This window comes from Callionymus lyra, chromosome 15 (assembly GCF_982586985.1).
Source record: "Callionymus lyra chromosome 15, fCalLyr1.hap1.1, whole genome shotgun sequence".
Lineage (NCBI taxonomy): Eukaryota > Metazoa > Chordata > Actinopteri > Syngnathiformes > Callionymidae > Callionymus > Callionymus lyra.
This window is the reverse complement of record NC_141832.1, coordinates 3859765-3878766: the sequence shown is the minus strand read 5'-3', so window position 1 is coordinate 3878766 and position 19002 is coordinate 3859765. Positions and strand designations below refer to the sequence as shown.

Genomic DNA, 19002 nt, shown 5'->3' with positions numbered 1-19002 from the left:
TGTATAAACATTACCTAGAGATACACATGTAAAAACATTACCTAGAGATACCAACACGTCCTCACACCCAAGGCGTCAACCGTGCTACGCCGTGCAATGTCCCCCTGGCGTCACTAAGGTAACGTTACAGGGGGGACAAAAACGTCGGTATATGCCTACCCCGGTCACCCAGTAATATACAGAGCACCCCCTGACGTCGAATTCAAACAACCCTGATTACATTTGACGCGTCGCCCACCTCTTCGTTGCCATGGTAACGTGACGTGACGTGTCGCTCTTCTCCTTTAGCTACCGTAATTCTACAACTATGAAGCGCACTTGAAATGTTTAATGTCAACAGTGCGACTCTAACCCCGATTGTGCTTTACGACCTCAAACCACTTTAAGGAGGTACAGAGTGAATATAAATCGGTAAAAATGCTTAATTTTAATTTTTTGAAGCTTGGATTGTTCACGCATCGCGGAAGTCAAGAGGCTCTCGCGGATTAATACATGCTTAAAAGGTCCTGTAAAAGTAAGTAAGTAAGTAAGTAATATTTATTTATATAGCGCTTTTCGAGACCAGGGTCACAAAGCGCTTAAACAATCAAAACAATACTCAAAAAAGTACATACTTTAAAGATCAAGATAATACTGAGAACAACACAGGAGTTCGAGAAATTCAAGGAAAAGCCTGAACAAATAGAAACGTCTTAAGATGTTTCTTAAAGGAGTCAGTAGACTCCATCAAGCGCAAAGAGAGAGAAGATCGTTCCAAAGCTTAGGAGCAACAGCCTGAAAAGATTTCTCTCCTCTGGTCCTGAGCCGTGTGCGTGGAACCATAAGTAGATTCTGATCCACAGACCTCAGAGCCCGAGCTGGGGTGTAAGGCTGGATCAGATCAGTGATGATCAAGGAGGAGCCTGACCATGAATAGATCTGAAAGTAAGAACCAGAATTTTAAGTTGATCCTGAAAGAAACTGGAAGCCAGTGAAGAGTTTTAAGGACCGGAGAGATGTGAGTTCTTCTACTTGAGCGGGTCAGAATTCTCGCTGCAGAGTTCTGAATCAACTGCAGACGAGACAACTCCTTCTTGTTAAGACATGAAAACAAACTGTTACAATAGTCCAGACGAGAAGAAACAAACGCATGGATTACAAGCTCCAGATCATGTTGTGACAACATTTTCCTAAGTTTAGAAAAGTGACTATATTGTATATTTTTAGGTGTTTCAACTCCATAATGTTGACATTGTTTTATGAATGAGTAAAATAAAGTCTGTGCTATTTCGCTTGATCCTCTTTATAATCCGGTGCGCTTTCCTATGAAAATAGAAGCTTTCATTGAGATTGCGTTTATGGACATATGTTTTCTTTTTATTTAGCTGCGATTATAAGCGTCTACGTGACGTTTGTCAACATTAATCGCGATCCTGCAGGGGTGACGTCACACATGCTAATCAACTGATCCTGCAGCGGTGACGTCACACCACAGGAATAAAATGAGATATTGTGCTTGTTTGTTTAAAAGCGCCATGAATACAATAGTAGATGCGTGCTTGTATAAAGACCGAATTAAGTTTAGTTTAAATTTAGCGTCAGCTAAAAAGTTTTCAAATTGCCGCATACGCAACTTCCGGATGATGACGTCACACTTGTTTACAAAGATCGATCGCATTTTATCCTCACGTTTGTGCATAACTTAACCAGGTGCGCGTCACTCGTCTATTGAGGTAAGATATCATTATTGCTTTAAGACTCAGAAATAATGTTTCATTGCGTGTAATGTAACTTTCTGTGGTGCGTTAACACGAGAGCTAGTTCGCTAAAACTTAGCTTTTTAAATTATAATGTAACTCACGCACGTATTTTTTTTGTTATTTTGAAGGACGAAAATATATTTATATTCCAATAAAAAGTTTTCTATATTGGTGGGTCATGGTAGGCGATTTATTTTATTAATATTCAAGATGTTGATTTCATTTATCACTTCCGCATATTAATACAGATAACATATTTATTGTATTTAAGTATATAAGTATACGTTTATTTTAACCCTTTTGGATGAGGGATTTGATCTGTTGTTGTTTTCTTTAAATGAAAGAATATATATAAAATAATAATGAAAAGTATTTTAAATTCCAGCATAAAGAGGTAAACCAGATGGAAACACAATCAAACAATGGATGAAGGAAACATGGAGAGCTTATCTCTGAATGATCACGTATACTTGCTTGTATTTATTGATTTATTATATTTAAAAGGGAGCACTAGAATGTTTTTGTTTTTGCATGGAAGTGACCTGCAAGAACTGCCCAGAACTCCAGACCTGCTTGACATGAAACATTTCTCTCTGTGGTTCCTGGCAAATGATTTCAAATGTGAAGTAAGTGAGTAATATTTGTAACATAGTGAACACAAACTTGTAAACCTACAGCACATCCCATCATGGAAATAATCTAAAATGCAATGTTATGTTCTTTTCTAGGTGAGATGGAGTGCTGCATATCAGGTGCTGGACTAACCATCGGAGGTGGAAGGGGTCAACATGTCAAAAGCAGGTGAGATGTTACATCATACACACTTTGGTCATTAAAATAGTCATGTTTGGTAATAATGATCAATAAATTTCTGTGGCAGGACGCACTGACATGCTGACGCTTATGGTCAAGGTTTTCTGGCTTCTGTTGTTGGAAACACTCGGTCGTGCCTGTCAAGGTGGAAGGTACACTAGACTGAGTCTTTTTCAATAGATTTTACACTTCAAATGATCGGAATCAAACGACTTCATTAATACAATATTTTCCAGGTTCTGTTGACTTTCGGACAAAGAGGATTCGACGTTGTTATGGCAGTAAGGAGACGGCAGGAAGTGAAAGATTCTTGAGAAGGAGATGAACCACCTATGGAATTCTCTGTCAAGTCGTTGTGATTCCCTGAAAGAGTTGTCTCGCATGGCAGCGTCACAGCAAGGTAAGAGTTTATTTAGCAAGTGAAGAACAGAAGTACAGCTGATCATTCTTATTGTCTTATTCTTTTAAGATGCACCATGGGCTTGACTGGTGAGGCTTTGAAGGATCTTCAGAGCCTTTGAGGAGCAGCAGCAAGTCAGCATGACGTCACTCGAACCATGACTCGGACCAGAAACTACTACACACAAGTCTTCGATGAGGACGAGTCCATCAACGTCGTGCAGATTCACTCTGATGGTTACTCGTGACATTTGTGACGATCTGTGAACATTTGTTTGATATGAAACCTGTAATAAAGCACAATTTGACATCATTTTGAATAATGCTCGCATAGTATTCATCCCAACATGATCAATGCAGTTGTAACTTCAGAGATGCCTATAATTGATACCAATGAATGCTTAAAAAATTAAAATAAAGTTTTTATGATAACAGTTCATATCTTTTATTATGACAGGTTGATAAAAAGCAGCTCATGTACAATATTCATATTGGAGTTAATAGCTTGTCCAGTGTCAAAAGTTAAAAGTTAACTACTATTGGGAATAATTACATCTATAATCACATGTAATCAATAATATGTATTGCATAAGTACAAACATAATCATACATTGGTAATCAATAACATGTACATTAATTGTGTCATGCTCATTTTCAGACCCCCAGGGGCCGCTGGGAATGAACTGGGGCCAAAAACGTGGTTTTCATGACTGTTGCTCTTTTGCTCTTATGTGACCTCTGTGACCCTCAGACATATGAAACTTGGTCTGTGTGACCTCTGACACCTGTAAAATCATATGCTGGTAGAACCATAATGATAATCCCTCCCAAACCGGAAGTAGCTTCAGGAAGCACCTAGAGAAACACCCTTGAACATATATGTGTACAAATGGAACATGAAGAACCTCTAAAAGTTTCAGATCATTTAAATTAACAATGGTCGATTTATAGAGCTTCAAAGTCCAGATTTCTCCAAGTTTCCCATGATACCATGGGGCACAGGAAGTTCATAGCAACATCAAACCACCACAGCTCAACTCAGAATGGAGTCTAGAATAACACATCCAAATATCAGCTCTGAGGTCTGGTTAGAAAAAAAGTTGCCTAAGTCCATTCCTGAAGGATCAGGGTCTGCATATTCTGTTACACTTAGAGACCATCTTGACAGAAGAATGACAACATCTCCCTCATTTTTGGACTCATTGAACCACACTTCTCACAGGATAGTAGGAGACCATCTGAATGTGTCATATAAATATCAGCTTTACAAGGGCCTTCATGCCTCTTGAAGTTAGAGAATTAACCCTTTGATGTAGCACAGGCCACTACAAACAAATGAATCATGTTGGTGTGTGTAGTTTTCTGATAGTATAACAGCAGTCCTGAGTCACCTATCAATAACATAAATATGTATATTTTAAAGTTCAAACATGTACTGTGGGTCTCACAAAGCTTTTAGACGTGCTGTCTTCTATTTCATAGTTTGAGTGTAATTTACAAATAGCTCTTCAGTTGCTATTTTAAACGATGATTACTGATGATTTAAATCATTTTTTTGCTGTTACCCATATCACATGGAATGACAACATTATGAAAGTCATTGCAAGTGTGTCGATTTCAAGAAAGCACTGGTTTATCTCTATTTATATCTTAAATATCTCCACTGTGTTTTGCTGCATGTTTGTTTGTTTATGTACTTTGGGTGTTGATGGTTAATAATTGAGTAGTGAAGGGTTAGGTATAAACGAGCTTATGCTTCATCCTTCTTAATTTGGACCTGTTGGGTAAATATTGTTTTGACTATAATTATTGTTTGACTAATGTCATTGGTTTTGTTTGTTTGTCTTAAGTTTACTTTCTTATGTAACATGTTTGAAATAAAGCATTAATTAATTCATGATTCATTAACATATGATGTCTGCTTTGCCTGAATATTGTTCATGTTGAACTCTATGTCGATCTCAAACCAGGGTAAACAGAGACTTTGTTACAACTTCTAAATCACCAATAGTCATTTTCACAACACATTACCTGCACTGATGATGAATACTATGGGATGTTATTCAAAATGAAATCAAATTGTGCTTTATTACAGGTTTCATATCAAACAATTGTTCACAGATCGTCACAAATGTCACGAGTAACCATCAGAGTGAATCTGCACGACGTTGATGGTCTCGTCCTCATCGAAGACTTGTGTGTAGTAGTTTCTGGTCCGAGTCATGGTTCGAGTGACGTCATGCTGACTTGCTGCTGCTCCTCAAAGGCTCTGAAGATCCTTCAAAGCCTCACCAGTCAAGCCCATGGTGAATCTTAAAAGAATAAGACAATAAGAATGATCAGCTGTACTTCTGTTCTTCACTTGCTAAATAAACTCTTACCTTGCTGTGACGCTGCCATGCGAGACAACTCTTTCAGGGAATCACAATGACTTGACAGAGACCAGAGGTGGTTCATCTCCTTCTCAAGAATCTTACACTTCCTGCCGTCTCCTTACTGCCATAATAACGTTGAATGCTCTTTGTCTGAAAGTCAACAGAACCTGGAAAACATTGTATTAATGAAGTCGTATGATTCTGATCATTTGAAGTGTAAAATCTATTGAAAAAGACTCTTCAGTCTAGTGTACCTTCCACCTTGACGGGCACGACCAAGTGTTTCCAACAACAGAAGCCAGAAAACCTTGACCATAAGCGTCAGCATGTCAGTGCGTCCTGCCACAGAAATGTATTGATCATTATTACCAAACATGACTATTTTAATGACCAAAGTGTGTATGATGTAACCATCTCACCAGCTTTTGACATGTTGACCCCTTCCACCTCCGATGGTTAGTCCAGCACCTGATATGCAGCACTCCATCTCACCTAGAAAAGAACATAGAATTGCATTTTAGATTATTTCCATGATGGGATGTGCTGTAGGTTTACAAGTTTGTGTTCACTATGTTACAAATATTACTCACTTACTTCACATTTGAAATCATTTGTCAGGAACCACAGAGAGAAAGGTTTCATGTCAAGCAGGTCTGGAGTTCTGGGCAGTTCTTGCAGGTCACATCCATGCAAAAACAAAAACATACTAGTGCTCCCTTTTAAATATAATAAATCAATAAATACAAGCAAGTATACTTGATCATTCAGAGATAAGCTCTCCATGTTTCCTTCATCCATCGTTTGATTGTGTTTCCATCTGGTTTACCTATTTATGCTGGAATTTAAAATACTTTATTATTATTTTATATATATTCTTTTATTTAAAGAAAACAACAACAGATCAAATCCCTCATCCAAAAGGGTTCAAATAAACGTATACTTATATACTTAAATACGATAAATATGTTATCTGTATTAATATGCGGAAGTGATAAATGAAATCAATATCTTGAATATTAATAAAAGAAATCGCCTACCATGACCTGCCAATATAGCAAACTTTTTATTGGAATATTGAATATATTTTCGTCCTTTCAAAATAACAAACAAAATACGTGTGTGAGTTACATTATAATTTAAAAAGCTAAGTATTAGCGAACTAGCTCTCGTGTTAACGCACCACAGAAAGTTACATTACACGCAATGAAACCTTATTTATGAGTCTTAAAACAATAATGATATCTTACCTCAATAGACGAGTGACGCGCACCTGGTTCCGTCAACTTACTTCACAAACGTGAGCACAAAATACTATCGAGCTTTGTCAACAATTGTGACGTCAAGTTTGAAAACTTTTTAGTTGACACTAAATTTAAACTAAACTTAACTCGGTCTTTTTACAAGCACACATCTACAATTGTATTCTTGGCGCTTTTAAACAAACAAGCACAATATCTCATTTTATTCCTTTGGTGTGACGTCACCGCTGCAGGATCAGTTGATTAGCATGTGTGACGTCACCCCTGCAGGATCAGTTGATTAGCATGTGTGACGTCACCCCTGCAGGATCCCGATTAATGTTGACAAACGTCATGTAGACGCTCATAATCGCAGCTAAATAAAAAGAAAACATATGTCCATAAACGCAATCTCAATGAAAGGTTCTATTTTCATAGGAAAGCGCACCGGATTATAAAGAGGATCAAGCGAAATAGCACAGACTTTATTTTACTCATTCATAAAACAATGTCAACATTATGGAGTTGAAACACCTAAAAATATACAATATAGTCACTTTTACAGGACCTTTTAAGCGTGTATTAATCCGCGAGAGCCTCTTGACTTCCGCGATGCGTGAACAATCCAAGCTTCAAAAAATTAAAATGAAGCATTTTTACAGATTTATATTCACTCTGTACCTCCTTAAAGTGGTTTGAGGTCGTTAAGCACAATCGGGGTTAGAGTCGCACTGTTGACATTAAACATTTCAAGTGCGCTTCATAGTTGTAGAATTACGGTAGCTAAAGGAGAAGAGCGACACCTCACGTTACCATGGCAACGAAGAGGTGGGCGACGCGTCAAATGTAACCCGGGTCGTTTGAATCCGACGTCGGGGGGTGCTCTGTATATTACTGGGTGACCCGGGTAGGCGAATACTGACTTTTTTGTCCCCCCTGTAACGTTACCTTAGTGACGCCAGGGGGACATTGCACGGCGTAGCACGGTTGACGCCTTGGGTGTGAGGACATGTTGGTTGAGGACGTTGAGGATGTTGTGGATGTTGTGGATGTTGTGGATGTTGTGGACGTTGTGGATGTTGAGGACGTTGTGGATGTTGTGGACTTTGAGGACGTTGAGGACGTTGTGGACGTTGTGGACGTTGAGGATGTTGTGGACGTTGATGACGTTGAGGATGTTGTGGACGTTGAGGATGTTGTGGACATTGTGGATGTTGTGGACGTTGAGGATGTTGAGGACGTTGTGGACGTTGAGGATGTTGAGGATGTTAGGGATGTTGAGGATGTTGAGGACGTTGTGGATGTTGAGGATGTTGTGGACGTTGAGGATGTTGTGGACGTTGTGGATGTTGTGGACGTTGAGGATGTTGTGGACGTTGTGGATGCTGTGGACGTTGTGGATGTTGTGGACGTTGAGGATGTTGAGGACGTTGAGGAAGTTGTGGACGTTGAGGACGTTGTGGACGTTGAGGATGTTGTGGATGTTGTGGACATTGAGGATGTTGTGGATGTTGTGGACGTTGAGGACGTTGTGGACGTTGAGGACGTTGTGGACGTTGTGAACGTTGTCGATGTTGAGGATGTTGAGGATGTTGTGGATGTTGAGGACGTTGTGGATGTTGAGGACGTTGTGGACGTTGTGGATGTTGAGGATGTTGAGGACGTTGTGGATGTTGAGGATGTTGAGGACGTTGTGGACGTTGTGGACGTTGTGGATGTTGAGGATGTTGAGGACGTTGTGGATGTTGAGGATGTTGAGGACGTTGTGGATGTTGAGGATGTTGAGGACGTTGTGGATGTTGAGGATGTTGAGGACGTTGTGGATGTTGAGGATGTTGAGGACGTTGTGGATGTTGAGGATGTTGAGGACGTTGTGGACGTTGAGGACGTTGAGGACGTTGCGGACGTTGTGGATGTTGTGGATGCGCTGAATGAGCTCCAAAAAAAGGATGGACACTTTTTGGAGCTCCAGCAAACCAACGCAAGAGAACTTATGGAGAGCGAACAGAAGAAAAGATGATTCGGAGAAAGAGGAAAGGAGGTACAGGGAGAGCGTGGAGAGAGAGGAGCGAATGATGAGGGAGATGAGGGAGAGAGAAGAGAGGATATTGATGGAAATGAGGGATGCGAGGAGAGACAAGGAGACTGCTGCCAGGGAGGAGCGTCTCCTTGACATTCTGGCATCTTTAAAAAAATATTTTTTATTTTGTGTATTTTTTTTTATAGAAAAAAATAAATGTTCATTTAAGCGAGTGTAAGGACATATTTGCGACACATTTTAATAAGGAGTCGTGACTGCTATGTACATTATTTATTATTAGATGTAGTCGTGCTCAGGCTGTGCCTGTCGTCGGCTCCACAGATGGCACCTGGGGCTGCTGGTTCTGGCTGGTGGTCTCCTGCTGCTCCCTCCACATCAGCATCCTCTGGCTCAAGCTCATCGCCGTTGCTGAGGCAGATGTTGTGCAACATGATGCAGCAGGCGACCACCTCCGGGACATAACGGACGTCCACCTCCAAGGCCTTCATGAAGATGGACCTCCACCTTGTTTTAAGAATGCCAAAGGCTCTCTCCACAACACATCTGGCTTTTGCCAGGCGGGCGTTCTAGAGGGCCTGAAGATGGTTGTGGAGAGGCTGGCGGTACGGCGTCAACAGGGCGACGGGCTGGCGCAGGCAGGGGTAGCCACCGTCTCCAATGATGCAGTACCCTGGTGGGGGGTACCTCCGTTCATAATAAAGAGGGCTGTGCTTCAGCACCCTCACATCATGGGCAGAGCCTGGGAACCCCACAAAAATGTCTATAAATCTAGCTGTGGGGTCACACACAGCTTGAAACTGAATAGAATAAAACAATTTTCTATGAAGGTAGCAGTCTGCGTCCTGGGATGGGTGGCTTCACCCGGACGTGGCAGCCGTCTATGCTGCCAACAACATTGTGGAAGGCTGCTGTCCAAGCCAAACGGGCAAAACCAGCTCCCACCAGTGGCAGTTCCTCTTCTGATGGGTGACGGACGACCTTGGAGAGGAGGGTGAGGACCTTTGTGCTCGTTTTGTGTATGGCACGGTGGACTGTGGCTCGGTGCATGCCAAAGGCTCTTCCCACCACAAGGTAAGAGGTCCCACTGGCTAACCAAAGAAAAAAAACTAAGGCCTCAATGACGGGTCCCCAGCCATGGTCACTCGCCTCGCCGAGGGCAACCATCAGGGCATTAAAAGATGGCCTGGAGAGGCAGAAGTCGGGACGGAGGTCTCCACTATCGAAGTACAGTAAAGTGGCATTTATTTGGCAGTACTGCCTGGGGTTTGGAGCCTGTTGGAGGAAAAAAAGTTATGTTTTAATAAAGTTATATTAAGTAAATCTTCTTGTGTTTTACAATTATGCTTGACTGGTTGGGCAGCAGTTATACGTTACTGTCTAGTTGGTTTTCAAAGGACATTAACACCGTCACTGCTGTAGGACTAGAAGATGTTTTCCCAACACCTGTTATGATTATTTTTTCATCTTGAGCATAACCAAAGTCTATATATCCTATTTACAATATATTTACCTGTTATACCTCTGGGTCAAGTTGACCCAATCTGTTTCCTTCTTCCATCCACAATAAGTTTTTCCTTCCCTTTATCACAGACCTACGCTTTTTCTTTTTTTTTATCCGATTGATCTGTTCCCTACCTCTAGTCTGTCCTCCCTTTTCCCGCCTTTCCTTCCTTCACATAAAGTGTATTAGCAAAGAACACAGTTTATCAGGTAAAAAAAAACAAAAATGTCATATATATGCATATCTATCTATATATAAATTTATATATGCATATATATTCTTATACTTACAGGTACATTTTCTGCCAGCAGTAGAAGGATGAGACGTCTTCGCTGCTGATAGCGGCGTAAATAACTCTTGAATATTTCGTTATTCATATTTTTCTTCATTTCTTTTTCTCCCAAAGTTTCAAAACGTGCTGCAAGCAGGTGTCGATATCGTTCCGACAGCTGATTGCAATCATCGTTAATTAGTAGAAGAAGAAGAAGCTGTCGCGTCATTTCCTGCTAGTGTGTAGCAGCAGAGTTTGATTTGAGAAATACTACTACCTTTACAGGTGAAGACAATAACTAATCAGCAGGAGAACACTAGACCAGGTGAAGACAATAACAATCATCAGGAGAACACAAGACAGGTGAAGACAATAACTAATCAGCAGGAGAACACAAGACAGGTGAAGACAATAAAAATCAGCAGGAGAACACTAGACCAGGTGAAGACAATAACAATCATCAGGAGAACACAAGACAGGTGAAGACAATAACTAATCAGCAGGAGAACACAAGACAGGTGAAGACAATTACTAATCAGCAGGAGAACACAAGACAGGTGAAGACAATAACAATCAGCAGGAGAACACAAGACCAGGTGAAGACAATTACAGTCAGCAGGAGAACACAAGACAGGTGAAGACAATAACTAATCAGCAGGAGAACACAAGACAGGTGAAGACAATAAAAATCAGCAGGTGAGAACACTAGACCAGGTGAAGACAATAACAATCATCAGGAGAACACAAGACAGGTGAAGACAATAACTAATCAGCAGGAGAACACAAGACAGGTGAAGACAATTACTAATCAGCAGGAGAACACAAGACAGGTGAAGACAATAACAATCAGCAGGAGAACACAAGACAGGTGAAGACAATAACTATTCAGCAGGTTAAGGGACCGGAAAGGAAACTCAAAGACACAGAAGGGAGCAGGTTTCAAAATAAAAACAGGAAACACCAAGGAAGACACACAAGACACAACAAAAGTATTAAATGATTGAATATTAAAAAATAAACCTTTAAATAAAGTATTAAATGTTAAAAAATAAACTCTTAAATAAAGTATTAAATGTTAAAAAATAAACTCTTAAATAAAGTATTAAATGATTGAAAATGAATAAATAAACTTTCTCTCCAGCGCTCCCAAGTCCTTCCTGCAGTCCGTGTCCGGCTGCACTGTGGCGGTGCCGGCAGCAGAGGGCGCCACAGGCACAGTGGCGTATTGTCCTGACGGAGGCGAGAAGGACGTGAGGAACAGTGTGGAGGCTGCAGTCAAAGTTCAACCAGGGTGAGAAGACTCTATGACGTCATCCTCTTCATCTCCTTTTCTTTTTCTTCTTCTTCGTTCCATTTCTCTTCTTTATCATTCTTCATTTTTCTTTTATTCTTGCTTCTCTTTTCTTATCATTCTTTCTTGTCATTTCTTCTTCAACACTTCTTTATTTGTTCTTAAATGACCTCCTTTACTTCTTCTTCTGTCTTCCTTCTCGTTCTCTCTCGCTCCGTCACGTTCGTTTCTCTCCGTCACAGCTGGATGAAGTGCGTCGGTGTGTTTGTTCGCACAAACAATGTCGGACTCCGTAGTGTTCTCTGGATTCTTCCCAACATGATGATATGTTTAGTCGCTATTCATCATTTAATGGCTGGTTGTCGCAGTGCTGCCCCGCAAATGGGGTTGGCTTTGTTAACAACTGGAAAACCTTCTGGGGAAAACCTGGTCTGCTTAGGAGAGACTGATCCATCCCACGTTGGAAGGAGCATCTCTCTTGTCTAGCAGTGTTGAGAGTAAAACGATTAAAACTAGTCCGTTTCTGTCGCTCCAACACAACGTCACATCCGGGTCTTAATACTTTGCTTTATGGAGAGGAAAGGTCAAAATGCAGAGTGTACGGGTCGTTTATTCGCCGCTACAAGTCAAACAAAGATACAACTTTACGATCGAAAGGACTCGATCTTTGCCGGCAGCTGTACAGGTCGATAGCTCCGGGAAAGACGGTCCTGGGTTATGGGTCCCCTCTATATTTAAGGGAAAGTTTCTGTCCAGGGGGGCGTATTTTCCGGGGCAGTGGTTCTTTGATGTTAGTTCCTGTCTCGAGTCACCTGGAGAGCAACATCCCTGCCTCCCCGCCGTGTGGGCCAGTTTCTTTGTCTTCCAGCCCCCCTTTTTTGGGTGTGTTCTTTCTTGCTCTTTTGTTTCACGCTCACAGGTGTGAACAGAGCAGACAGTCTGTCCCTCACCAAGTCGCTCAATAATCTCTAGTCTGTTTCAAGCTACCCTTGAGACAGTGTATATCAGTATGAAAGTGAAATGTTGGTTGTGAATGTGTATTTAAACGTTTAAGGTATTAGATGAGGCTAGTAATTTATACTCTATATTTTTATTATCTTTTTAGCATTAATTTAACTTATGGCGTATACGTATAGTGTAGAATAATTTTCAATCTAACAACTCCCCCTGTTGACGTGGCCTTTACAGGTCACGTCATAAACAAAAAGTTCAATTCTTTCTTCAAAAGTTCAAATCAATTTTCTAAATCAATGGTTGTTCCGCAGCAACATTTTATAGTTTTTTATCTAATATTATAATTTTCCCAACAACATATTATTATCATGTACCTGCACACGCTATATGTATAACCGAAAATATAATCATCTGTCTGTAATATTAATATTATTTTTAAACGGTGACACAAAGTTTGGCCTCATTCAGAAGTGGTCTTTCATCATTCTTTCATGTCAGAAAATCCTGCGTCCACTGATTTTGACCCTGGTTGGAGAGAGTAATACACACATCCGCTGCCCTCTGCCTGTTATCTGGCAGTATGAGCCGACCACAATACATGTTCTTTTACCCCATTTGTTTTGTTGTTCGTGTTTATTTTGTATTTTTATTATTTCCATATTGGTTCCTATTAACATTTATATATATATATATATATATATATATATATATATATATATATATATATTTTTTTTATTTCTACTTTTAATATATATTTTATTTCTTCTTTAGTTTATTTTAAATCTAGAACAGTTTTAGTTTTAATCTAAATGAGCTATTTTTTATTGTTAGTGTAGTTTAAGTTTTTAGGTTCATTCTTAGTTTTTGTTCGCTTATTTTTTCATTTTTCTTTTCTTTTTCACCTTGATTTACCCGGGGCGTCCCCCATTTAGGACATAAAACCAGGAATCCCTAAATTAGGAACATCACTGTCACCAATACTGTTCACTGTTCATTCATTGCTCATTCCATTCATTCCATTCATACATCAACCTCCCCTAGAGACACATAACATCTTTTTATGTTACCTGTCCTGTGTCCAGTGTGACTGTTCTGCACTGGTGTTGGTGCCACCCCCTGCTGTGTCACATTCCAGGTATCTCCACCTGAATGCTTATTTAAATCTGGATCATCCATGACCTTTGTTAGGTCATTTTAAGGCTTCCGGTCTCCTTCAACTGTAAAAGGAGAACTAGACATATTCGTTAAATACAAGAAAAACATACAACTTTTCTTTCTGCAAAATTGAAACTGGGGTGTTATGTTGTCTGACCTCACCTGTGCTGAACTTTGGAAATCATTCCATTACCATTGAATTAAAACCTACATCTATTTTATATGAAACCTTTCAAGTCATTTTTCAAATGAATGGCACCACTATTTATTTATGTTGCTAAGACTTCCCTGTCAGAAACAAGTCTTCTAAATGAGATTGTAAAGCATTGTACAGTAAGGATGCAAAAGTAACCATTTTCACTTTCATTGATAAATTCAACTTCTGGAATTAACAAATTCCTGATAAAAACATCTCATGGGCTTTGTAATGCAATTATTATTATGTTTTTAAAATTAATTACCCAGAGACCTTTCTTAAATGACCATTTCAGCAACTGATTCACACCTCCACTTCTACAATCTGATTCACACCTCCATTACTACTCAAAATTCTTCTCCTTACCTACATCTTTACAACTGGACACAGAAGTCACTTTCTCCATGAGCCTGACATCATCTCCTCTGTTGCACCACGGCTCATGTGGAATTGTTTACAACCTGTGGAATGTCAGCAGGGGTCCGTGTCCTTTGTTTTAACTGTCCTCACAACACAACTCGCTCCAGCCTCTGAGCTGATTTAAAACATCTCCTTTCCTGTAATTACACAACTTAACACATTCAGTTAGAAATAGCCTTAAAAATTGAATTATTTTGTCTTGCTGCTACTCTGTCATTTTTAGCTATTATTTTATGCTACCATTAGTTTGATGAGGGCTGAGGATTCATATCAGGTAGGGGGGTGAAAACAAGATTTATGCATTATTGTATTTTAGGCTGTTAAATAATGCTGAAGATAGAAAGGACATTCATTACTCCAGTGATCTGGTTGCCCACATGAATAACAACAGTCGTCGTGAAATACTGTGGGGCTGCAGTAATTGGTGGCCGCTGTACCATTTGTTTTCCTTTCTGTCTTTCCTTGACCTGTTGACGAAGCTCAGAGAGTTTTGTTTTAGTCAATTGTCTCATGTCATTTTTGTCACATTCTTCTTGTTCTTTCAATTCTTCGTTAAACATCTTAACATAATGGCTTAAATATTCTTCCCATTCTATTATAGATTTTTTATCCAATCCTACTACAGCCTCTAAACGGTTTCTTACAGAAGTTGGGCATCCCTTTACAATTGCCCCCCTGAAGAGTGCAAGGTGACTGTCAGTTAGTGGACCCCCCAGTTGTTCCTCCCACTTTGTCCTATAACGTGTTACATATTCACTACCACTTTCTTCATTTTTGTACATGCATGACGTTAGTTCATTCACATCCACCTTTGTAGGGAACGCCTCCCTCATGGCCAGCCATATATGTCTTGAATGATGAGAGAATGGTGTTTGATGAGGCTCGCATTCTGTTCCTGCTTCTTCTTCTATTTTTGACACTTTATCAGCACCCACACATGCTGTAACAATTTGTCTCCAATCTCCAATAGCCAATACAATTCCTGTCATATTGTTGCAAAAAACATTAATCCACGGACCTGCTCCCTTTTCCAAAGGAGGAAGTTTTTCTTTCAGACATTGTACATCCATCATAGTTGCTGAGACGTAATCAGTATAATCCCTCTTTCTTCCACTCTTCACCACTAAAGGAAATTGTCCAGAAAGGCTTGTTCCTAATCCATCTGATCTTTCTTTTAGTGTCCCTTTCTCACCTTTTCTAGTTTTTACTGTATGTTTAGAAGGTTTCAATGGTGTGCCTGGGTCAAGTTTATACTTGCAATACTTGTCCTGTTCCTCATCCTCGCTGCTGCTTTCTCCCTCACTGTACTTTTTATTTTTCAATTTTTCTGCTTTGTCCTTTGTTTTTTCATGCAACTGCTCTATAGTCTCTAGTGCACTTGTCAGGGCTGCACTCGCATCTTCATCTTCTTTATTTTGTCCTTGTCTTATTGCCATTTCAACTGATCTGCTAAGTGTTTTTTCTGCTGTGTCTAACAGATCTCTTGTGAGAATTTCTTGCCTGTGTGTTATTATTGCTACATTATCTATTATCTCTTTTAAATGTATCATTTTTGTTTTATCTATTTCATTACCATCTTGATCCATCATCAGCTGCCCTCCTGTAACATTGAACACTGGAGCCTGTGTGTTCACTTTCTCTTTCATTACCATTTTTTGCAATCTATCAGACAACATTTGTGAGTTTACATTTTGGTTTCCACCTTCTAGGTAAGGTGGTGGTGAATCAGTTTTTTCAGTTACATTATTTTCATCAACAACTTCCTTTTTAACAGCTTTCACTGGTGCCATCACTTCAGTATTTAACTTTATCATTTTTACCATTTCCATAATCACAAAAAATCGGTCTCTATCAGTTTTAGTTTTTTCAAACAAAGCCAGTCTGTATTTTTCACTAAACAACATGCTTGTTTTTCTCCTCCTAATGACTTCAAGTTCTAGATTAATATTTTTCACATTTTCACCAAGAATATCTTCTTCAGGCATACGCATGCCCCAATCAGGCAGATTTCCAACCTTTCTTTGCTTTTTAGCCCATTTATACCAGTTTTTTACAACATTTTTCCGATCCAACGGAGCAATTTTTTCCACATACGAACTTACAGAGCGAAACAATACAGCACCACATGATCCTATTCCACGAGACTGCCATTTTACCCGCAGTTCAGATAAATCCATTTCTTATTTTTATTTATTTTATTTTTTCCTTTATTTATTTTTTAATTTTATTTATTTTTACACCAATTGTTCGTCTCCCTCTCTATAAGAGAACTGTCACGCTTGAATACCTATATTATAATCCCAAACTTTATTATGACATGACAATCAAATAAGTTAATTTTACCATTTTAAAAAAAACTCATAGAACTTACAAGAAAAAACTCTTTTTTAGAAACTGAAGAATTTCTTTATACAAAACTTGAAAAACACGTATTAGCATTAACGTCGCATTTAGTCAAGAAAGTCGTTATTTTTTTTATCACAATATAGGTACTCACTATGCAACCAACGTAACATAAGAAACAACAAGAGTATTTGAATTCGTAAAACTTGCAGCGCAAGAAATGCTTTTTTCCCCAAAAATATTATATACTATATATATATATATATATATATATATATAATATATAACACGCTTGAATACTTATTTTATAATGACCAAAAATGTGTATAAAAAAAACTTGCAACATGAAATTCACAAGCAAAAAACGCTTTTTTCAACCAATAGAAGTCCACAGCAGTTGACCGTGAAACTTCTTTTATAAATATAGTAAGCCGTTTTTCCCTCTTTTAAAAATAAACTCGCAGCATAAAACTTACAAGAAAAAAACTATATTTTTTAGCCAATAGAAATTTAGGAAAGCTATAAATTTCTTTATTTAAAACTTGAAAAACACACATTAGCGTTAACGTTGCAGTAATCAAGAAAGTTGTTTTTTGTTTTTTATCATAATAAGTATCCATAAGGCAGCGTAACCTATAAAAAGCTCTATTTTTTCCCATACACACACCATCCGTACTCAAGGGGGTTAAGCATCTCTGAAAATGGTGAATTAAATGCCTTTAAAACATGCTAATAGAGATATATTTGTCACTCGATAGAACCCCCGGCCAATTATGTTCTATCTGTGATTACTTTAGGTGCCAAGAGTCGTCACAAAAACAAAACCAAAACCAAAACAACAAGTTATATGTTTGTTTGCCTTACAAGCGGAACCAACGCACAACCCATCCACTCATACGGCTTCTAAATCGATTAACTCAGCCAGACAAAACTTAATGCAGAAATTAAATAAAAGGTTTTCTGCTTACCATATTTTGGGCCCGTTCGTCTGACTGGCCTCAGTCGCCGTCTTTTCGTCCAAGAATCTCCAAACAAATCCGGGTCACGGCACCAATTAAAATGATTAAAACTTAGTCCGTTTCTGTCGCTCCAACACGACGTCACTTCCGGGTCTTAATACTTTGCTTTATGGAGAGAAAAGGTCAAAATGCAGAGTGTACGGGTCGTTTATTCGCCGCTTCAAGCCAAACAAAGATACAAACTACTACTACTACTACGATCGAAAGGACTCGCTCTTTGCCGGCAGCTCTACAGGTCAATAGCTCCGGGAAAGACGGTTATGGGGCTTCACTGTATTTAAGGGAAAGTTTCCTGTCCAGGCGGTCGTCTCTTCCGGGGCAGTGGTTCTTTCATGTTAGTTCCTGTCTCGGGTCACCTGGAGAGTAACTTCCTTGATTCCCTGTTGTGTGGGCAAGTTCCTTTGTCTTCCAGCCCCCCTTTTTTGGGTGTATTCCGTTTTGCTCTTTTGTTTCACACCCACAGGTGTGAACTGGGCAGACAGACAGCTGCTCCTTTAAGTCGCTGATTATCTCTACGTCTGTTCCAAGCTTGTCTTGAAACAATGTAAATCAGTCTGAAGTGAAATGTTGGTTGTGAATGTGTATTCAAACGTTTAAGCTCTTAGATGAGGCTAGTAATTTATACTTTATATTTTGATTATCTTTTTAGCATTAATTTAACTATGGCGTATACGTATAGTGTATGATAATTTCCAATCTAACAGCATGAAGACCAAAGACATCACAGTCGCATTTGATTTCACGACCCAGGAAGGTGTTCTCATCGCCAGTGAGCCCCACAAAAGATGTTCATGTCATCGCCGTTGACCAACTTCCTGGGGGTATTGCTGACGATTATGCCGACCATGTGGGTTCAGCAGTTGACGGTCTTGCCTCTGAATATGCAGATGACCAGCATGAAGATGTTGAGACGGTCGACAATAATCAACAACGTTTCAAATTCAAGGACGGATCGAGTGGCAGTAAACCAGTACACGAGAGATGGGGTAAAACTCTCAAGGAGTTAAACTGCCATCTTCACCCTCTTGATACCAGTTCATGTCTATCAACTTTAAAATCCCTGGAAGTGAACAAAGTTCTTTGGTAAAGACTGTCTGGCAGGTGATCTAGTACTTCAGATAAATAAGGTACAAGTACAGAAAGGGTGACCCAAAGGGATGCTCTATATTTTTAGAAAATAAAGGCCTTCAGGTATAATACCTCGTCACCGTGGTGATAGATCACACTTCTTCATATCGCCGGTAAAC

General features: G+C 39.4%; 1 long non-coding RNA gene across 1 annotated transcript; it reads left to right on the top strand.

Moving 5' to 3' along the window:
• The first annotated feature begins 2249 nt into the window (after positions 1 to 2249).
• LOC148064527 (uncharacterized) lies at positions 2250 to 3253 on the top strand. The gene is made up of 5 exons (XR_015713456.1): positions 2250 to 2365; positions 2468 to 2540; positions 2620 to 2704; positions 2789 to 2952; positions 3022 to 3253. It is a non-coding gene; the product is annotated as an uncharacterized LOC148064527 (long non-coding RNA).
• The last annotated feature ends 15749 nt before the right edge of the window (positions 3254 to 19002 follow it).